This window comes from Megascapheus bottae, chromosome 27 (genome assembly GCF_031878675.1).
Source record: "Megascapheus bottae isolate mThoBot1 chromosome 27, mThoBot2.hap1, whole genome shotgun sequence".
Classification (NCBI taxonomy): domain Eukaryota; kingdom Metazoa; phylum Chordata; class Mammalia; order Rodentia; family Geomyidae; genus Megascapheus; species Megascapheus bottae.
In genome coordinates this window covers 23,261,512-23,280,278 of record NC_143535.1, presented here as the reverse complement: position 1 = coordinate 23,280,278, position 18,767 = coordinate 23,261,512, and the positions used below count along the sequence as shown (strand labels likewise).

Sequence of the window (18,767 nt, the reverse complement as noted above, 5' to 3'; positions counted from 1 at the left end):
CAATAATTCAATAGGCTGTGTTTATTTCACTGTATATCTTGGGCTCCTTTGTCCAATATAAGTTGACTATAGTATGTGGTTTTATTTTTGTCCCATTGAACTTCTGGACTATTTTTGTGCCAATACCATGATGTTTTTGTTATTTTGGTTCTATAGTAGAATTTGAAGTCTGGTGTTGTAATACCACCTACATTGCTCTTTTTGCTTAGAATTGCTTTAGCTCATTTAGGTCTTTTGTTCCACATGAATCTTTGGATTACACCTTCGATTTCAGTAAAGAATCTCTCTGGGATTTTGATGGTGATTGCTTTGAAATTGTATATCAATTTTGGCAGTATGTCCATTTTCACTATGTTGGTTCTCCCTATCCATGAGCATGGGATGTCTTTCCCTTTCCCAGTATCTTCTTTAATTTCTTTCTTTATGTGCTTATATAGTTTTCATTAATAATTCCTTTACATCTTTAGTTAGGTTAATTCCTAAATATTTTATTCTTTGGGGAGCTATTGCAAATGGGATCATTTTATTGATTTCTCCTTCTGTTTGTGTATTGTTGGCATACAGAAAAGCTACTGGCTTTTGCAGTTTGATTTTGTATCCTGCCACCTTGCTGAAGTACTTTATTAGTTCTAGGAGTTTGATAGTGGAGTTTATTGGATTGTTCAGGGATAGGATCATGTCATCTGTGAATAGGGATAGTTTAATTTCTTGTTTCCCTATGTGAATCCCTTTGGTGTCCTTCTCTTGCCTTATTGCTCCAGCACTGTACTGAAGAGAAGTGGAGAGAGTGGGCATCCCTGACTTGTTCCTAATTTTAAGGTTAATAGTTCTGGTCTTTCTCCATTTAGTATAATACTGGCTGTAGGTTTGTCATAAATGGCTCTAATTATTTTCAGGAATGTACCTCCTATTCCTATTTTTTCTAGTGCTTTCAACCTAAAAGGATACTGTATTTTGTTAAATGTTTTCTTGGCATCAGGAGAAATTATCATATGATTTTTTTTGCCAGTCCTGGGCTTGGCTCAGGGCCTGAGCACTGTCCTTGGACTTTCTCAAGGCTAGAGTTCTACCATTTGAGCCTCAGCACCACTTTCAGCTTTTTTTCTATGTATGTGGTACCAAGGAATCAAACCCAAGTCTTCATGCATGCTTGGAAAGCACTCTATCACTAGACCAAACTCCCGGCCTATCATGATTCTTTACCTTAGTTCTATTGATATGATGTATTGCATTAATTTATTTGTGAATGTTAACCCAGCCTTGCATCTGTGGGATGAAACCTACTTGATCGTAGTCTATAATTCTTTTAATTTGTTTCTGGATTCTGTTAGCTAGTATTTTATTGAGTTTTGTGTCTTCATTAGAGAGAATGGTCTGTAGTTCTCTTTTTTGGTTGGGTCTTTCCCTGGTTTGGGGATGAGTATAATATTGGCTGCATAAAATGAGTTTGGGATCGATCCCTCTGCTTCTATTTCTCGGAAGAGTTTCAAGAGTATAGGTACTAACTCATCTTTAAAATTCTTGTAGAATTCCATAGTGATGGGTCTTGTTTCCTAAGTCAGTCTGATTGTTCATCCCATTCACATTTAGGGAAATTATGGAGAAGTGATTAGCATCCTTTGTCATTCTTTTTCCTTCTGTGTTTCTCTCTCTTTTTTTCCCCTTTGTGCTTACTGATTTATAGGTGATAGCTCCTTGATGGGAATTCTTGATTTTCTGCTCTTTGTTCTTGATTATTTAATATTTTATGGTGGTTTATGTGCATAGAGCACATAATGACATATAGCTTGTCAATGGAATGAAATATTCTTATTTCTCCCTCAATATAAATGCTAGTTTTATCGTATATATTAGTCTGGGTTGGCAGTTGTTGGTCTTCAGGGCACGAATTATATTTTTCCAAGCTTTTCTTGCATTTAGGGTTTGCAAGGAGAGGCCTACAGTGATTCTAATTTCTTTCCATTGTAGTATAGTTCTTTCTTTGTGGGTTTTTTTTGCAACATTAAATATCAGCTCTCTTTAAGTCTAATGTTTTTACTATGATGTGTCTGGAAGAGTTCCTTGCTTATTCAGTGTTCTGAAGGCATGAGTATTGTGAGTGAGATTTTCCCTTTTGAGATTAGGGAAGTTTTCTTCTATAATCTCGATGAAAAAGTGTTGCATTACCTTTGTTTGAAACTCCTCCCCTTCATCAATTCCTAGTATACGAAGATTAGATTTCTTGGATGGGTCTGACAATTCTTGGACTTCTCTTTGTTGAATTCTGAATGATTTCTCCAGATTTATGGTTCTCTGTTCTAGCTCGTATGTTTTATCTTTCATTCCTGATATCCTGTTCTTCATCTCAGTCAATCTGTTGCTTAGTGCTTCCATTTTAGTTTGCATTGTGGACATTGAGCCCATCATGTGTGCAAGGAAGTATAAACTTTGTTTATTTTTGTCTCCACTGCTCTTTTAAAATTGAAAAACTCCTTGGTAATTTCCTGCTTATATTTCTGAAATTGTTTTTGGAGTTCTGCTTTAATTTCCTTAGTCATGTCCACAATCATCTTGCATGTCTTGCATTTCTTCAGGTGTCATTTCTTTGGATGGTGAATTATCTCTCATCCCTTCACTCTTGTTTCTTTTTGGGATTTCTAAGGGACTTTGATTATTTATAAATTTCATTTTTTTGTCTCTGGTTTCTGCATTGGGCGTTCAGGGCTTGTTGTAGGTTTGCTCTGTGGTCAATAGGTGGCAGTCTATACTTGGTTTGGGGCTGGTGGTTCTATCTGGGTATCTGTGAATGAATATATGTGGTCCTCAGCCCAATTAATTTCGTTGCTGATTTCAGGTGGGAGGGTCTGAAGGAGGAATGGACAAGCTAAGAAACCCCTCTAGGCCCACCTTGTTCCCACCTTGTTCTGGGAAGTAAAAACTTTAGGGTCCAGTGGTCATGGTAAACATCTATTCCAGGAACACAATTAATGTACATAAATTCCAGTAACTAGCCTGTTTACAGGGTCCAGCGGTCACCAGGACCCAACAGTTAGTCACCTACACCTAAAACAATCAGAAGTATACTTATGAATCAAACTAAATGTCAAACTAAATATTATCCAGTCATGAGCCTGTAGGTGTAACTTGTTTGTACATGATTATAAAAGCTGTGTAAAATCTTTGCTCTGGACCTCTCAGAGTCACTGGCAACAAGTTCACGGAGGTCCAGGTTCAAACTCGTAATAAACGACCCTTGCCCCTTTGCTTTGGCCTCGGCCTCTGGCGGTTCTTTCGGAGTCCTAAGAGTTCGGGTACAACAGGTCCAGGTATGGATTTGCACTTTTGGTGTTTCTGGGGTCAGGAGGAGTGTATAGCTGATTTCCCGTAGTGGCTTACAGTTATCTGTGTGAGTATTTGGGAATTAAGTAGATAGAGCTGCTGTTGGGGCTTGTCCACCAGGTTTTCAGCAGCAAGGACTGGCTGTTGACTTGTACCTTTGGTTCTATTGATGGGGAACACAGCTGATTCCTCGGTTAAGGTTGGATAGCTGTTGTTGGCATGCCCGCTTGTTCCCAATGATGAATAGCACTTGTGTTCCCCCCGCCCCGCGGGGAGGGGGGGTCATGGGCACACACTCTGAGCTCTTCAGTTGAAGAGTACTGCCCTACACCTGAGCCTGGGCACTATCCCTGAGCTCTTTCAGCTCAAGGCTACCACCCTACCCTTGAGCCAAGCCCCACTTCCCATTTTCTAGAGGTTAATTGGAGATGGGAGTCTCATGTTCTTTTGTGCCTGGACTGACTTTGAACCTTGATCCTCATATCTCAGCCTCCTGAGTATCTAGGATTATAGGCTTGAGCCACCTTGCCAGGAGGAACTTGCTTTTTAAATGTGTGCTTGGATCTTAGCTGAGCAGCATAGCTGTGGTTACCTTGTACACCTGGTGATCAGCAGAAGGGCCCAACTGTAGGTGCTCTCTTTTGTTTTTTTCTGCCCTTAGGTGGGCATGTTCTCAATTCCCAATAGGAGTGAGTGGCTATTGTTGACACGCCCACTTGGTTCCCAGTGGAGACACATAGTTCCTGGCTGTGCCCATGCTCTGGACTTAAACCAACTGTAGTGCGGTGGAGTGTATTCCAGATTCTGGGTCAGAGCATGTAGCCTTTGTTGATGTACCTACAAGTTCCCAAAGGCTAAGTGCAATTGCACACCTAGGTCTAAGCTAGCCCAACTGGTGCTGGTTTCCCCATCCTGTTCCCAGAGGCCAGGCCCAGCTCAGGACATGCAGATCTGGGGGTTTCCACAGTAGGGCGGAGCAGCGCCTTTCCAGTTCTCAGAGTGCAGCTCCACTCTTGCTGGTCTGTCCTCCAGTTCCCTGCTGTGTTTTGGGGTTGCTATCCCTGGTCTTTATGTTTTTCTGTCCTAGGGCAGAGCACACCCCTTATTTCCACTGGAAGTACAGGACTGTTTTGGGCTGTGTGTCCTTTTATGTCTCAGTTAGGAGGCCTCCCTGGTGCTGGCTTGCCAGAGGCTCCCAGCAGGAAGGCCCCTCACAAGTCTTTGGCTCACTCAGATGCACGCAAACACACACAGCCCCATTTGCTGTTGGGATGTTGGGTCTTAGCACCCCTCAGTCTCCAGTTTCAGTGGCCTGTGGGAGGGGGATGTTGGGCAAGTGCAAGCAGGGACACCCTCTAACTGCTGTTGGGGTGCTGGGTATTAGCAATTGCTTGACAGTCTCCATTCTCAAGGGCCTGAGGTAGGGAGCTGCTGGGGGAGGGACAGGATTCTGAGTTCCATGTCCCCCCGAAGGCTTGTCAATCCTTCTTGGGTGGGAGTGAGAGGGGTCTGGGTTAAGTTCTGTAGCTCACCACTAGCTCTGCTTTCTCAAAATATTTGGGGGTATCCAGTAGGCTACTTACTCATCGGGGGTTTGGCTGTGAGCTATTCCATGTACACCATCTTTAATATCACCAAACAGCAACTTTTCCAGAAGCCAAGATACTTTGGTTCTGAGGCCTTTCCATGGGTGAAGATCCCCCAAAAAGGCATAAGCAGACCATTCACCAAGTGAATGCATTGAAGATGTTTCATTATAAATGCTGTTGTGTATTTGCCTTGAAAAGATGACATAGTGACTTTTATCAGTGATCTATATTCAAAAACATCTGAGACGATTAGAGTACTTTCAGAACAAATACTTAAAGTTGTGTGTGTGTGTGTGTGTGTGTGTGCGTGTGTATTCCCATTAATATCCTATCAATAGAATCAAAGTCTATTTATTATTACCGTTCTTGAAATTTCATATGTCTTCCCATTACTTCTTTGTGTAAAAGTAATTTCCTTATTTATTCAATTTAGTTCATTAGAACATACAGTGTATAAATATGATGTACTTTTAAATGTGCCAAATGGAAAAATGTCTGTCCTGGTAGTAGCATCATTTCCAAAGCTTGTGATGAAGAACCACTAGAGGGTGCCCTCAGCACAGAAAAAGGAATATGACTGCTACAATAAGAAAACAGGTCCTAGATAGAAAAGGAAGCTGATCTGAGTCTTCAATACTATTGAAAAAAACATCAACAGTAACAACAAACAAGAACTGTTAATATTTACTAAGTTTTGAATGAACCAAACTCTTCGTTAAGTATTTTGATATGTTTTCACTTTATTCATACATGGCATCATGATACAAGAATTATTATTCCCATTTTATGATTGATGACATGGATACTCTAGATCAATTTTCCAGAACCAGTCAAAATTGTTCTTAAGTCCAAGTATAGATTAGACCATATGGCTTTTGTCTTATTCACCCAGACCAGAAATCAGTCCAGGTGAATGGACTGTCAAGGCACAGAGGCACTGATATCTAATGTCCAGTGTTCTGTGTATGAAAAACCTTTTCAATTCCTCACATGAATAAAACGTTTAATTTTAAAGGCAAAAACATGGGGTAAAACTACCTCAGGTTAACCAGTAAATTAGAGCAGCTAAATGTTTGTGCACAGAGACAAATTTGGGAACTCACATGGCACGCCAGGGCAGCAGTAAGTCTGAGTAACAACAAGCAGATCTACAGCATAAAAGAAACAGTGATTTGGAGGTAAGTGAGGACAGAGGGAGATGTGACTCCTGCAGAGGACCACATCTGTGAGTTTGGATTGCATTCTCTAGATAATAGTGGGTACCAAGCTAGATGGCAGTGTCCCAGGCCACTACTGCTGAGGCTGAGATCTGAGGATCATGATAGGAAGCCAGCCAGGGGTGGAAAGTCCATGGAGATTCTTATCTCCAATTAATCACCAGAAAACTGGGAAATGGTGCTGTGACTTAAAGTGGTAGAGTACTAGCCTTGAGCAAAAAAGCTTAGGGACAACTCCTAGGCCTTGAGTTCCCATAATAGGAAATAATAAAGAGTGGGTATTGAAAGGTTTGAAGCACCAAATTTTCATCTCAGTATAGTTGAAACTTAAAATTGGATTTTCAGATCTCAGTTCCAAAGTCCTTGATTTTCATATTATATCAGGCCACTTTCCTACATATGCCAAATAAAGAAATATAGTTAAGTGCAGAAAAAAGAAATTTATTGCATAACATCTATGGGAAGACAGCCTTCCATATATCTTTAACTTTCAGCATATAGACATTGGTTTCAGGTCAAACTGGGAAAATTTAAGGCCAGGAATGAGAAAAGTTTGCATGGGTAGGACAGTCTCAAGTTGCAGTATGTCCTCATTGACCATTAGCTCAACCTTAGTCTCTGGAAGACTTCCAGAAAAGTTATTATTTTACTATTGGGACAGTGTAGGATAAAAGTGTTTATTAGGCAATCTCCTAAGGTTTTGGTTGTTTCCATTAAGATAATAAGGCATTTCTTGTTTGTGAGGCAGTTTACCCTGCATATAATATACTTATTGATAAATCTTCTCTTTCTTTTAAAAATTTTTAATGAAAAGGTGATGAGCATGGGGGGCTACAGTTACATAAATAAGGTAATGAGTACATTTGCTTTTGAACACTGTTACCTCATCCCTCATTTTCTCCTGCTTGCCCCATCTTATTTCCCTCCCCACAATCTGTTCATATCCAACATAGTGTCAAGTGAGTATCAATGTTGCATTAGTTCATCCTTTGTCCTGCTGTTTCTGTGGTTCCCTTTCCCTCCTACATACTGAGTAATCTTATATATAAGACACAAAGTACAGAAAAAAACCCTACATCCAGGTCATAATAAGAGCCTCTTTTTCCCATGTCTTGGAATTCATGTTGATGCACTTCATTATATATGGTTCTGTACACTAACCATTGGATTACTGAGATCCCCTGTTAAGAATATCATAGACACATTCTAGTTTTTACAAATGAGGAAAACAATGCAACTTACTTTTCTTTGGGTCTGGCTTACTTCACTTAATATAATTTTTTTCCAGGACTTTCCATTTCCTTACAAATGGGGCAATGTCATTCTTGCTGATGGAAGCATAGAGCTCCAGTGTGTAGACATTACACATCTTGATCCACTCATCTACTGAGGAGCATCTGGACTGGCTCCATATCTTAGCTATGGTAAATAAATGCTGCCTTATATATCACCATGCACCAGAGTCGATTCCAAATGGATCAAAGACCGCAAGGTAAAAGCAGATACCCTAAAAATATTACAGGAAGGAATAGAAGCTACACTAGGGCTTCTTAGCACAGGTGGAAACTTTCCTAGCATGTCTTTGCATATATGGTTGCTGATATTCTGTCATATGATAAGTAGCCTCAAATTATTTTAAGCATCTTCAAAATCTTCTGGTCTTCTTAGTAATATTTTAAACAGAAAATTTAAAATTCTCTAAACTCAGCTATCCTGAGGACTCTTCTCATTTCCTGAGCCATCATGCTGGCAGTTGTTAATCTCACTGGCCAAAATTCTGAATTGAACACATTCTCTATTAGAGGCAGAGTAGCATTCAGGACAGTGGCTTCTGGCTCCACTCAAAAGATAGGCAAAGAAATGGGAGCCATTTAGATAATCACTAGGTAGAAAGTACTGTAGGCCTCACAAGCAGCTCAATTTACTCTCAATTGTGTCTTGTTTGTCTTATTTTTTTTCCAGTCCTGGGCTTGAGCTCAGGGTCTGAGCACTGTCCTTGGACTTTCTCAAGGCTAGAGCTCTACACTTGAGCCTTAACACCACTTCTGGCTTTTTTCTATGTATGTGGTACCAAAGAATCAAACCTGGATCTTCATGCATGCTAGGCAAGCACTCTACCACTAGGCTAAACTCGAGGCCTTTGTGTCTGCTTTTTAAGATGACTTTGCTCCCTATGGTTTGTCTTTGGAACAAAGTCAAATACCTGAGTGACTGAAACCACAAGGCCTTTTCATTTCAATCCCAGTCTCTGAACTAAATTCTTGCTGCTTCTCTTGTAGCCATTCTAGAGAAGAAGATCTTCTTGGTCTTACTGATGTACTACCTCAGGCCACACTGTTGTAGTGCTGTTGTGGTGTTGTGTTATAGTAATGGCTAGGCCTCTTTGGGAGCTGCTGAGTACAGTGTACTAGGATTTAAGATGTTATATGTGAACTTTATCAGTGAGATACAGAGAAGCCATATTTTAAGAGGTCAAATTGGGGGTCTTTATTAGAAAGCCAGTGACTGAAAGTAGACTAGCATCCCAAAGAGCCTGTAGTCCCAAATGCTGTTAGCATAAAGCTTATAAAAGCAAAAATCACATCAAGACAGATGCTGCATGTTATGGGCATTAGCAAAGCATGTTTACAAAAGCAAAATAATCTAGTTATTGGCTAAATGGAGGGAGCAGTTAGGATTTGTTAGAGGTTAACTAGTGGGGTATCAGGGATAGAGATTTACCAAAACCCCACCATTTTACCTATCAGGGATAAAGAATAATGATTTCCTAAAGTCTAAAAATACATGACGTATCTGCAGTTCTCAGAATGACCTATATCCCATCTATAATGAAATGTTCCTGTTACCTGTCAAGGAGTTAAGATAATGGTGGGGACAAGATGTCATTGCATAGGCCTACTAGTCATACTTCAAAGACATTAGTTCACCTGAAGTTCCATAACACTCCAAGAAATGAATAACCTCTACACTCATGAATCTTTCTCCCTTCTCTTATCATTTTTGGTAACTTTCTGCAGATGTTTTTCTGATTGTTTCTGTCTCTCTTAACGTGATAGTGCTGTGGTTTGGATTTAGAATGACAACTACATCCATGTCTTGTTAGAAAGCTTCATTAACAGCCCATGGAATTATTGGTAGATGGTGGAAACTTTAGGAGAGATGGCTGAGTGAGGGTCCATCAAGAGAATAATGGAATTTGGTTCTAACTAGTTATTTAATCATTAAGTTAATCAAGCAGTCAATCATTTATTTCTTCCTGGTCATGTGATGAACCATGATAAGCATATCATAGGGTACCTGGCACCATAGGCTCAAAATTTATGGTCAAGCAACCATGGCTGAAATGCAAGTGTATATGAATGTGTATATGTGTATGTATAATGTATGTATCTATATTTACATATACATACATATGTATACATTTATATATTATACTACATACACATACACACATTTACAATTGACCAGTGGACCTGGTGCTAAAATAATCCATAATTAACATATACATGGGAGTTTGGGGTCATGCTTTTCCTGTTTTATTTTTACAGGCCTCTGCACAATGTAGCCAAAGATCTGATTTGGATAGACACTGTCATGACTTTTGCAAAATAAAAACAATGATACTGAGTGTGGTCATGAGAATGACTTTTACAGCAGAGTAAGTACACCTAGAAAAAGGCACAAGAATTGTCTAAACAATAAATTAAGGTTTACTCAGGAGGAAGAAATACTAAAGAAATCAATAAGATAAATATATACTCTTTTGCCCTTTCCCTTTATAGATTGGGCAGTTGGCTTTGGAAAACCAAGATTTTGTCTGAGATTAGAGCTTTGGGGCAAGAGAAAGGGCTTTGTCCAAATGCCATAAATTTTATGGAAAGAATCAAAGAAAAATGCCAGGAATGTGAGATCTATGACAACATGTGAATTTTCCCAACAAAGAAAAAGACAAACACAAGACAAACCAAGGACTGTTTTTTGTTTGTTTTGTTTACTTCTTGCTACTGACATAGCTGAAAATAACTGCTTTATGTTAGCATGAGAAAAAGTCTATTTGTATGTTTCTAAGGAAGTCAATTTCCCCAACTTTAAGTCCAGATCAGAAAGGATACTAGTGATGAAAAAAGAGAAGTTCATTTGCTTACTTGACCATACCCAAGTTGCTATACTTCCTCAGACAGGAGTTGGTGAGACCAGAGAGATCCATATTCCCTCTCACCCGAGGAGAGATACATTAGAACCTTAGGCATTACAGGTGGGGTATCTACTAACTTCCCTTGCACTTACTTCAAATTTTGGCAGAGTGGCCTGTGTTGTAACGCTCAGGAATGAAAGTAAACATTCTTGAGCAACTGCAACTTCTTTTCATAGAAGAAAAGAGAAAAAAAGTTCCATGCAAAAAGGAGGAGCAGTCTTAAAAAATGGTTCCATGTCTGATATTTGGACATTCACATAGTTTCCCTGGTAATAGTATGACCCTGAGATTGATTTGTTCTTCTGTTGTCCTTTTCATTTTTATCTTCCTTACTCATTCTTAGAAATGTGGCTTCTCATAACCATGTTGGAATAATAAACCAAACATTCTATTTTCAGCTTGTACTGGGAAGGGAGTACTTTGCTACAGATGCCAGAGAAGGGAAAGAGACTATTATTGGATATTTGGGTTGGGTCTTTGGAGATCCTAGAGATACTTTATTACTTGCATTTCTTTTGCCAGTTGAGTAATAAAAACAGAGGAAATTTGGTACCTCTCCAATCACTGTATCATAAACTCTCTTTCCCATTTCAGAGTTCCCTGAGTCACCTCCATGACCAGAGACATGCCAGTTGCACCTTGACAGCCTGACACCACTGTAGGTGGCATATTAATTTTCCATTGCTACTGTAACACATTGACATAAGCTTGGCAGCTGAAGCCAATGCAAATTTATTATGCTACAGTTGTGGAAAGACAAATTGGGTACATATTTTACTGAGCAGAAAATCAAGTTCTAAGCTACGCTATGCGTTTTTGTTTCTGGAAACCCCAAAAGTAAAACCTATTCCTTTGTTTCCAGCTTCTAATGGTAAATTTTCTTTAACCTTTAAGATTACATATGAACATATTCTGGTAATTAGAAAGTTGACATCTTAGGAGGAGACCATTATTTAAGCAGTCAGATACAATCACATATCTGCATAACAGTGATTCACATTTATTTTGTATGCAAAGTCTTAAAGACTCTGAATCCACCAAAAATTTCTTTCATCTTAAGGTGAAATTTCTCTTTATCTATGGATCTTTGAAACTAGAAACACATTATTTATTTTAAAAATCGAATGGTGCTAGACACTGGTGATTCATGCCTGTAATCCTAGCTACTCAGGAGGCTGAGATTTGAGGATCATGATTCAAAGTCAGCTTGAGCATGAAAGTTCTTGAGACTCTTCAATTCCCACCAGAAAACTGGTACTGGTGCTGTGGCACAAATGGTAGAGCTCAGGAACCGTGCCCAGGCCCAGAGTTCAAGCCCTACACCCCCCTACCCCTGCCAAGAAAAACAAACAAACAAAAAAACACCAGGAGAAAGGAGGACAAGTTAAGAATGATAACAATCTCTTAAGATAAAAAGTGTAGTAAAGAGGCTCATGCCTTATTATTCCTAACTACTCAGGAGGTTGGGATCTGAGGATCACAGTCCAAAGCCAGTCTGGGCACAAAAGTCTGGGAGACTCTTATCTCCAATTAGCCACCAGAAAACTGGAAGTAGCCTGTGGCTCAAGTGGTAGAGTGCTAATCTTGAGTTGAAGAACAAAGGGACAAAGCCCTGGCTTAGAGTTCAATGCCCATGACAGACAGAAAAAAAGAAAGAAAGAAAGAAAGAAAGAAAGAAAGAAAGAAAGAAAGAAAGAGAAAGGGCATTAGTAAGAATGAGTTATAGATCATTTAAAAATGAGAAAAAAATTAAGAAAACAAACCATTTGGCCTTCAAATCCTTAAAAGTAATACAATTTCATTAGTTTGTAGGCTTTGCAAAAACCTACTATAACTCTCTCTGAAGAGATACATCCTCAAAGTATTCTTTCTGAGTTTTTGAAAAACAGCCTGTGTTTGTAACAGGATCAATTTCACCTTATCCTGCAGAATTTTTGAAGCCTCATGACCTTTCATTTCCTTCTCTTCCTTCTCTTCCACCACCTCCTCCTTCTCCTTCTTCTTCCTCTTCCTCTTCTTATTCTTCTCCTTCTCCTTCTTTTTGTCAATCATGGGGCTTGAACTCTGGGCCTAGGCACTATCCCTGAACTCTTCAGCTTAAGACTACCAGTCTGCCATTTAAGCTGCAGCACCAATTCCAGCTTTTTGGTGGTTAATTGCAGATAAGAATCTCAGAGAGTTTTATGCTTGAGCTGGCTTTGAACCTTAATCCTTGGATCTCAGCCACCAGAGTGACTAGGATTACAGGTGTGAGTCACTGGCACCCAGCTTTATTTCTTTTTCTTTTACTATTTTTTCTTGCTAGTCCTGGGGCACTCAGGGCCTAGGCACTGCTCTTGAGCCTTCTCAAGGCTAGCACTCTACCACTTGAGCCATAGTACCACTTCTGCCTTTTTCTGTGTATGTGGCACTGATAAATCGAACTCAGGGTTCTTTGAATGCTACACAAACACTCTACCACTAGCCCACATTTGCGGCCCCTTTTAATTCTTCTTTTTTTTAAAACAAAACAAAAAACATATTGCCATGTCTGTTTTCAGTAACTTCTGTATCAAACCATGTTTCCTGTGGCTACAATATTTTCAATATATTACTCTAATGTGCATTCCTTCTGGTCTGGTTACTTCATCTATTTTTCTGGTTTATGAAGATAACTACAAAAAGGTCATATAGTTTTTCCTAAGATCAGATATTTTGCTCTTTTGATCCTTCCTAGAATCATCAAGTCATATTCTTTCTTTCTCTTTAGAATATATTTCATCAAAGTGGATCTCTTAATTTTAAACAATCTAAATATTCTGATAATTTCTTAAATCATTAAGTCCTCACTTTCTTTTTAATTACTTTATTTTTGTGTGTGTTAGTACTGGGTCTTGAACCCAAGCAATTGTGCTCTCACTTGGCTTACTTTGTTCATGGCTGATACTCTACCACTTCAGCTATCTCTACCACTTTGGCTTTTTGTGGTTAACTGGAGATGAGAGTTTATCAGATTTGTCTTCCCAGGCTGGCTTCAAACTTTACCCCTCACATCTCAGCTTTTTTAGTAGTTAGAATTACATGATCGATCAACACCCGGCTAATCTCATTTTTAAAGAAATACAAGAAGAATAAAATCATACCTACAATACTTTGGTGCAAAATTTTACCTAGATAGTCAAGTTTATTAAATACAAGTTATTCTTTTCTAATAATTACCAGGAAATAACTGAGCTAAGCTTTTTGTCACTTCAAAGCAAGAATCCCCGCTCCATTTTCCAATAACATTTTTTATTTCCTCCTGAGGCCTCACCAGCAGAACATACTATGATTAAGTTTATTTATAGTAATCCATACATTTTCCCAGATGATGTAGTTTTCAGTATCCTGCTCCTCATTTACTTCTAAGCTTTACACATAGAGACCTTAACATCTACATTTCTACAGACAGTGTGTGAAGGCCAATATACAACATTAATATTGTACTCTTCATTTTTTTCAACTTCTATTTAGTCCCTTCACAACTTTCACATTTCCAAGTATGTGTTAGAGCCACCTCATTGTTAGAACTATAAAAATGCTATGGTTTATGTAACAGTGCTCTGGTTGCTATAACAAGAAATCACTAATATCAGTAACGATAGCATCATAAATTTATTATCTTAGGAGCTAGAGGCCCATAGTCCAAAGAAGTGTCCCCAGACTATAGTCAGGCTATAAGTAGGCTTTATTTCTTTCCCAGTCTATAGGGAAAAATCTGTGTCCTTCTCTTTATTGGCATCTAAAGTTGCTTAGTTCATGATTCTATCCAGTATCTTCAAAGTGAGTAGCATAAAATCATGTAATCTCTCTGACTCTGACATTTCATGTTTCCTACTTGTAAGGATTTATCTTATAACACACTGATTAGGAAGTCCAATATGTATGTATCTCAAGAGCCTTACATTAATCACATCATTGACTCTTTAAATGCATAAAGTTATGTGTCCCCAGGATCTGAAATTTATAATATTAATATAATCTGGGACTACTATCCAACTTATCACAATAGGATTCTCTGTGTCTGCCTGAGTTTTCCAGCACTGCTCAACCCATTTTTTTGTCTGAATTCATATGAACTTGTGTGTTTAAAAAATATAGTTGTGTTATGACCTAACAATGGCAAAAAAGTATCATTTTAATTGAAAACATAATTTGCTATAGATCACCAATTTGGTGTTCTAGGTGGGGATGCATAGAGTAGATCAGGAGATGTTCACAGTAAACTGTAGGCAACAAGTTATTGTGGCTTCCATGAGAAAAGATAGACTTAGGATTTGGCTAGTTGGAATAATTTTGGTAGGTTTGGGGACAGAGAACCTGTAGTGCCTAGTGTGCATAGCCTTGGGTTAATTAGTGCAGTTGGATAGTGGCACAGAATGTGTGAACCTGGTAAAGAAGGTGGTTAAGAATGTAGACTCTGGGTTAGCTGGTTTATATTCAAAAGGCATACTTCAAGATAGCATTGCTGATTGTTTCTGAGATTTGATTAGCTATGGAAAGGTGAGTTCTTCAAGGGCTAATGATTGAAAAGCCAAATTTCATGACATTGTCAGACATATAAACGGTGAATTTATTTAGATTGAAAATATAAATAAGCATCACTTCCAGAGGAAGGTTTTCATTAATGAAAATAGCTTGCTATGGCATTTTGGAGGTGCCAAGTGAGAGGTGAGAACTATGGAGCATGTTTTCATTCCCTAATTCAAATTTCTCTGTATATTTATACATAGTTAGATAATTCATCATGACATTTTCATGTGATGACAGCTTGTGGATTTTTCATTATCATATATTTTAATTAATTTTATATGCTTTAAGTTAGTTTTATGATGAGATGCAAATTATGTGTTCTTTCTAATAATCTTGCCGATCTTTATCACTTCTTCTCACTGTCTAGTTCTTTTTCTTTTTGTCCCAAGTTTTTCAAAGACTACTTGCTAAATAAGCATTCCATGAAGCCACTCTTGTAGTCATTTATTTTTAGTTATTGTGCAGAGAAATTCTTTTTTTTTTTTGCCTACAGATGCCTGAGATGACAATCCTCTTTCCTACAGCCTCTCCCATAGCTGAGATCATGGACATCTATTATTATTTCTCTGGCTTATTTGTTAAGATAGCAATAACTTTTTGCTAGGGCTGGACTCCAACCATGTCTCTCCTGGTATTTGCTCCCCAAATAACTTAGGTTATAAATAACAGCAACTATGCCAAGCTTGCTGTTTGGAATACATGGGTTTATTTATTTTAGTCTCAGTATTCTCTGAGTTGCTTATATTTTCTGTGCTTCCTCTACTCATCTATTCCTTCCTTTTATTTCCTTCACTTTCTAGTTCTTTTTTGCTCTACTATTTTTTCCATTTAAAATATATTCCTGGCATTCAAGTTCTTCAGAATACAATTCCATGCTTTATATCAGCAAGAAATCTGAAAATGTATTAAACTGTTCAAGGGTAAGAGAATATTAGGGAAAGGGCAATCAGACCTTCTGGAATTCTTATATTGACAGATTCATTATTTTGCAAAATGATTACTGATTATATCACATGGGCCAGAGAGAAAGTGATTTAGATCATACTATTTTATGTTAGAAAAATGTTTTGTGTACAGCAATGGGGCAAAAAACAATATGGTTAGTGTCATTGCTTGATTTTTAGTTGCCATTCAATTCCTGATATTTTATATGCATATCCATAATTTGAAATCCAATTGAGATATAAGTACTTCTATATGCTTGTTTTTCTTTTGCATTATGAAATCATCTGTTAGCCAATTTTCACCACTTTAAAAAAAGTGTGAGACAAGCACCAGATTCGAGATGGTGGCAGGATGCTGATGAAAGAGCTTGGAGAGATCCTCAAATGTGGAATGATATGTTGATGAAGCTAATTTGTTGAATTGGCAAGGGCTAATTGTTCCTGATAACCCTCCATATGATAAGGGGAATTTCAGAATTGAAATCAAATTTCCAGCAGAGTACCCATTCAAATGACAGAAGATCACATTTAAAACAAAGATCTATCACCCCAACATTGATGAAAAAAGATCAGGTCTGCCTGTCTGCCATTAGTGCTGAGAGCTGAAAGCCAGCAACCAAGACTGATCAAGTAATCCAGTCCCTCATAACACTGGTGAACGGCCCCAGCCCAAACACTTTCTCCAGCCTGACATAGCTGAGGAATACTCTAAGGACTGTAAAAAAAATTCTGTAAGAACGCTGAAGAGTTTACAAAGAAATATGGGGAAAGAGACCTGTGGATTAAAATCTGCTGTGAATTCCAGCAAATTTGAACAGAGACCCCAAGCAGCGCACTCAGACACCCCACAAAGCAGGCCTCTGGAAAATTGACATGTGCCACTGCCTGGTGTTTGCTTGTGGCAGTTACTAACTTTCTACAGTTTTCTTAATCAAAAGTGGTCTACGTAACCTTAAAGAAAGGATTAAAAATTTCATATGTTCCAAAAAAATGAGTGAGACAATCGCTTAACACAAGGGAAGTTATTTTATTTATTTAGTTTTGAAAGTTTCTATGATTAGTTATCTGCCTTGCCTTTGGACTCATGGTAAGGCAGCACATATGGCAGGAGCTCATGAAGAGGCTTCTCACTTTAAGGGAGTGGGAAAATAATAAGAGTAGGAGGGAAGAAGCGGTGAAGGTGAATTCCACTATTCTCTCAAGGGCACATATCCCAATAACACAAAACATCCTACCAGATCCACCACTATCCATTAACAACCAATAGTTGAGGACCAATCCTTTAGCATATTGTTAAAGGGGTATTTCAAAAAAAATAACAGTACTGCCACAGGTGCTAAGATGGTTACTTTCCATGTTTGCTGGAATTGGAATTAGTGCATACCATTTACCAGATCAAAATGTATACTCAGAAGAGAAATTTGCAAGTATTCCCAGAGGCCATTCCTTCAAGCATATTCTTCTTTTCTATTTAATTTACTAGTGCATCCCTTCCATAAAATCAAAGGAATCTCCACCAGTAGCAAACATTTCTGTCTGCTCACTTCTTTTTCTTTCTTTTTTTTTTTGGTGGGTGGAGGGGTGGGTCATGGGGCTTGAACTCTGGGCCTGGGTGCTGTCCCTGAGCTTTTCAGCTTGAGGCTACCCATTGAGCAACAGCATCACTTCTGTTTTTCTAGTGGTTAATTGGAGGTAAGAGTCTCAAGGTCTTTAGTGCCTGGGCTGGTTTGAACCATGATCCTCAGATCTTGGCCTCCTTAGTAGCTAGGATTACAGGTGTGAGCTGCTGTGGCTGTTCACTTATTTTTCAAACAAATAGTCCTATCATCAAACAAGTTTAGGTGGAGAAAGTTATGACTGAATAGGTCATGTGGTTCTAAGTTTAATATAACCTATCAGTCTGACTAGTTGCAAATGCTAATGATTTTTTAAGCATACCTCATATCTGACTAGAAGTTGATCAACCTTTCTTCCTTGGATATGTAAATTCCAAGATTCTGAAAGATTAAACAGAAAGGAAATAAGACAAACTATCAAGAATGGGCCACACATAGATACTGTATACAGGATAAGAGCCAAACAAGACAATCTAAGAAATTAAGAATTTAAAAAATAGCTATAAAATTCCCTTACTTTGAAGTCCCTTCTCCTAGTATATCAAAATATAACTGTTTTTGGAAAAGTGACTTGTATCTATGGTAGTAATTACATTAAAGTCAGATCAGGAGTGTTACCCCCCACAAAATGTCATATGCTCTTAAAAAAAGTAAATTTGGCATGGATCTTCAAAGCAAAAATCATGTGAAACACAGGAAAAAGTAAGTCACCTGTAAGCTGATGAGAGAGGCCTCAGAAGAAACCAACCCTGCCAATAAATTGATCTAAGGCTTTTAGACTTTTAATATATGAAAAAGAAGAATCTCACACTGCACTAATCAGATGAGGTTGAAGCCACTCAGGCAATGATACTTTTGACACTGCAGTAGTGAAGCAGGGTAGTCTAAGATAAATGAGTCATGGTAATTGGCTGCCAGAGATTCAAAGATTTAAGCTTAAATCTTGTCCATCTACTTCCCTTAAGATTAAGGGAATATAAGCTGGGAGTTTGGCCTAGTGGTAGAGGGCTTGTCTACCATGCACTAAGACTTGGGTTCATACATAGAAAAAGCCAGAAATCCAGAAGTGGTGCTATGGCTCAAGTGGTAGAGGTCTAGCCTTTGAAAGTCCATGGGTAGTGCTCAGTCCCTGAGTTCCAGCCCCAGGATTGGCAAAAAGAAAAAAAAAGATTAAAGAACAAAGTCATTTTAGGGAAAATGAAGCTAGATAACTTAAGGAAATGAGGAACAGCCAGCTTAAAGCAAATATAGGAGATATTCTTCCATGTACTTCCCTTAAGATTAAAGAAGCAAAAATCATTTTAGGAGAAATGAAGCTGAATAGACTAGGGAAAATA

General features: G+C 38.4%; 1 pseudogene across 1 annotated transcript in view; it reads left to right on the top strand.

Annotated features, from left to right (window-relative positions):
• LOC150045774 (ubiquitin-conjugating enzyme E2 L3 pseudogene) overlaps positions 1–16,805 on the top strand; it is a 35,949-nt pseudogene extending 19,144 nt beyond the window's left edge. The window contains exons 6-8 of the transcript XR_016532881.1: positions 9,673–9,782; positions 10,914–10,977; positions 16,107–16,805. The product of XR_016532881.1 is annotated as a ubiquitin-conjugating enzyme E2 L3 pseudogene (transcript). The remainder of the gene's footprint in view (positions 1–9,672; positions 9,783–10,913; positions 10,978–16,106) is intronic.
• Positions 16,806–18,767: the final 1,962 nt, after the last annotated feature.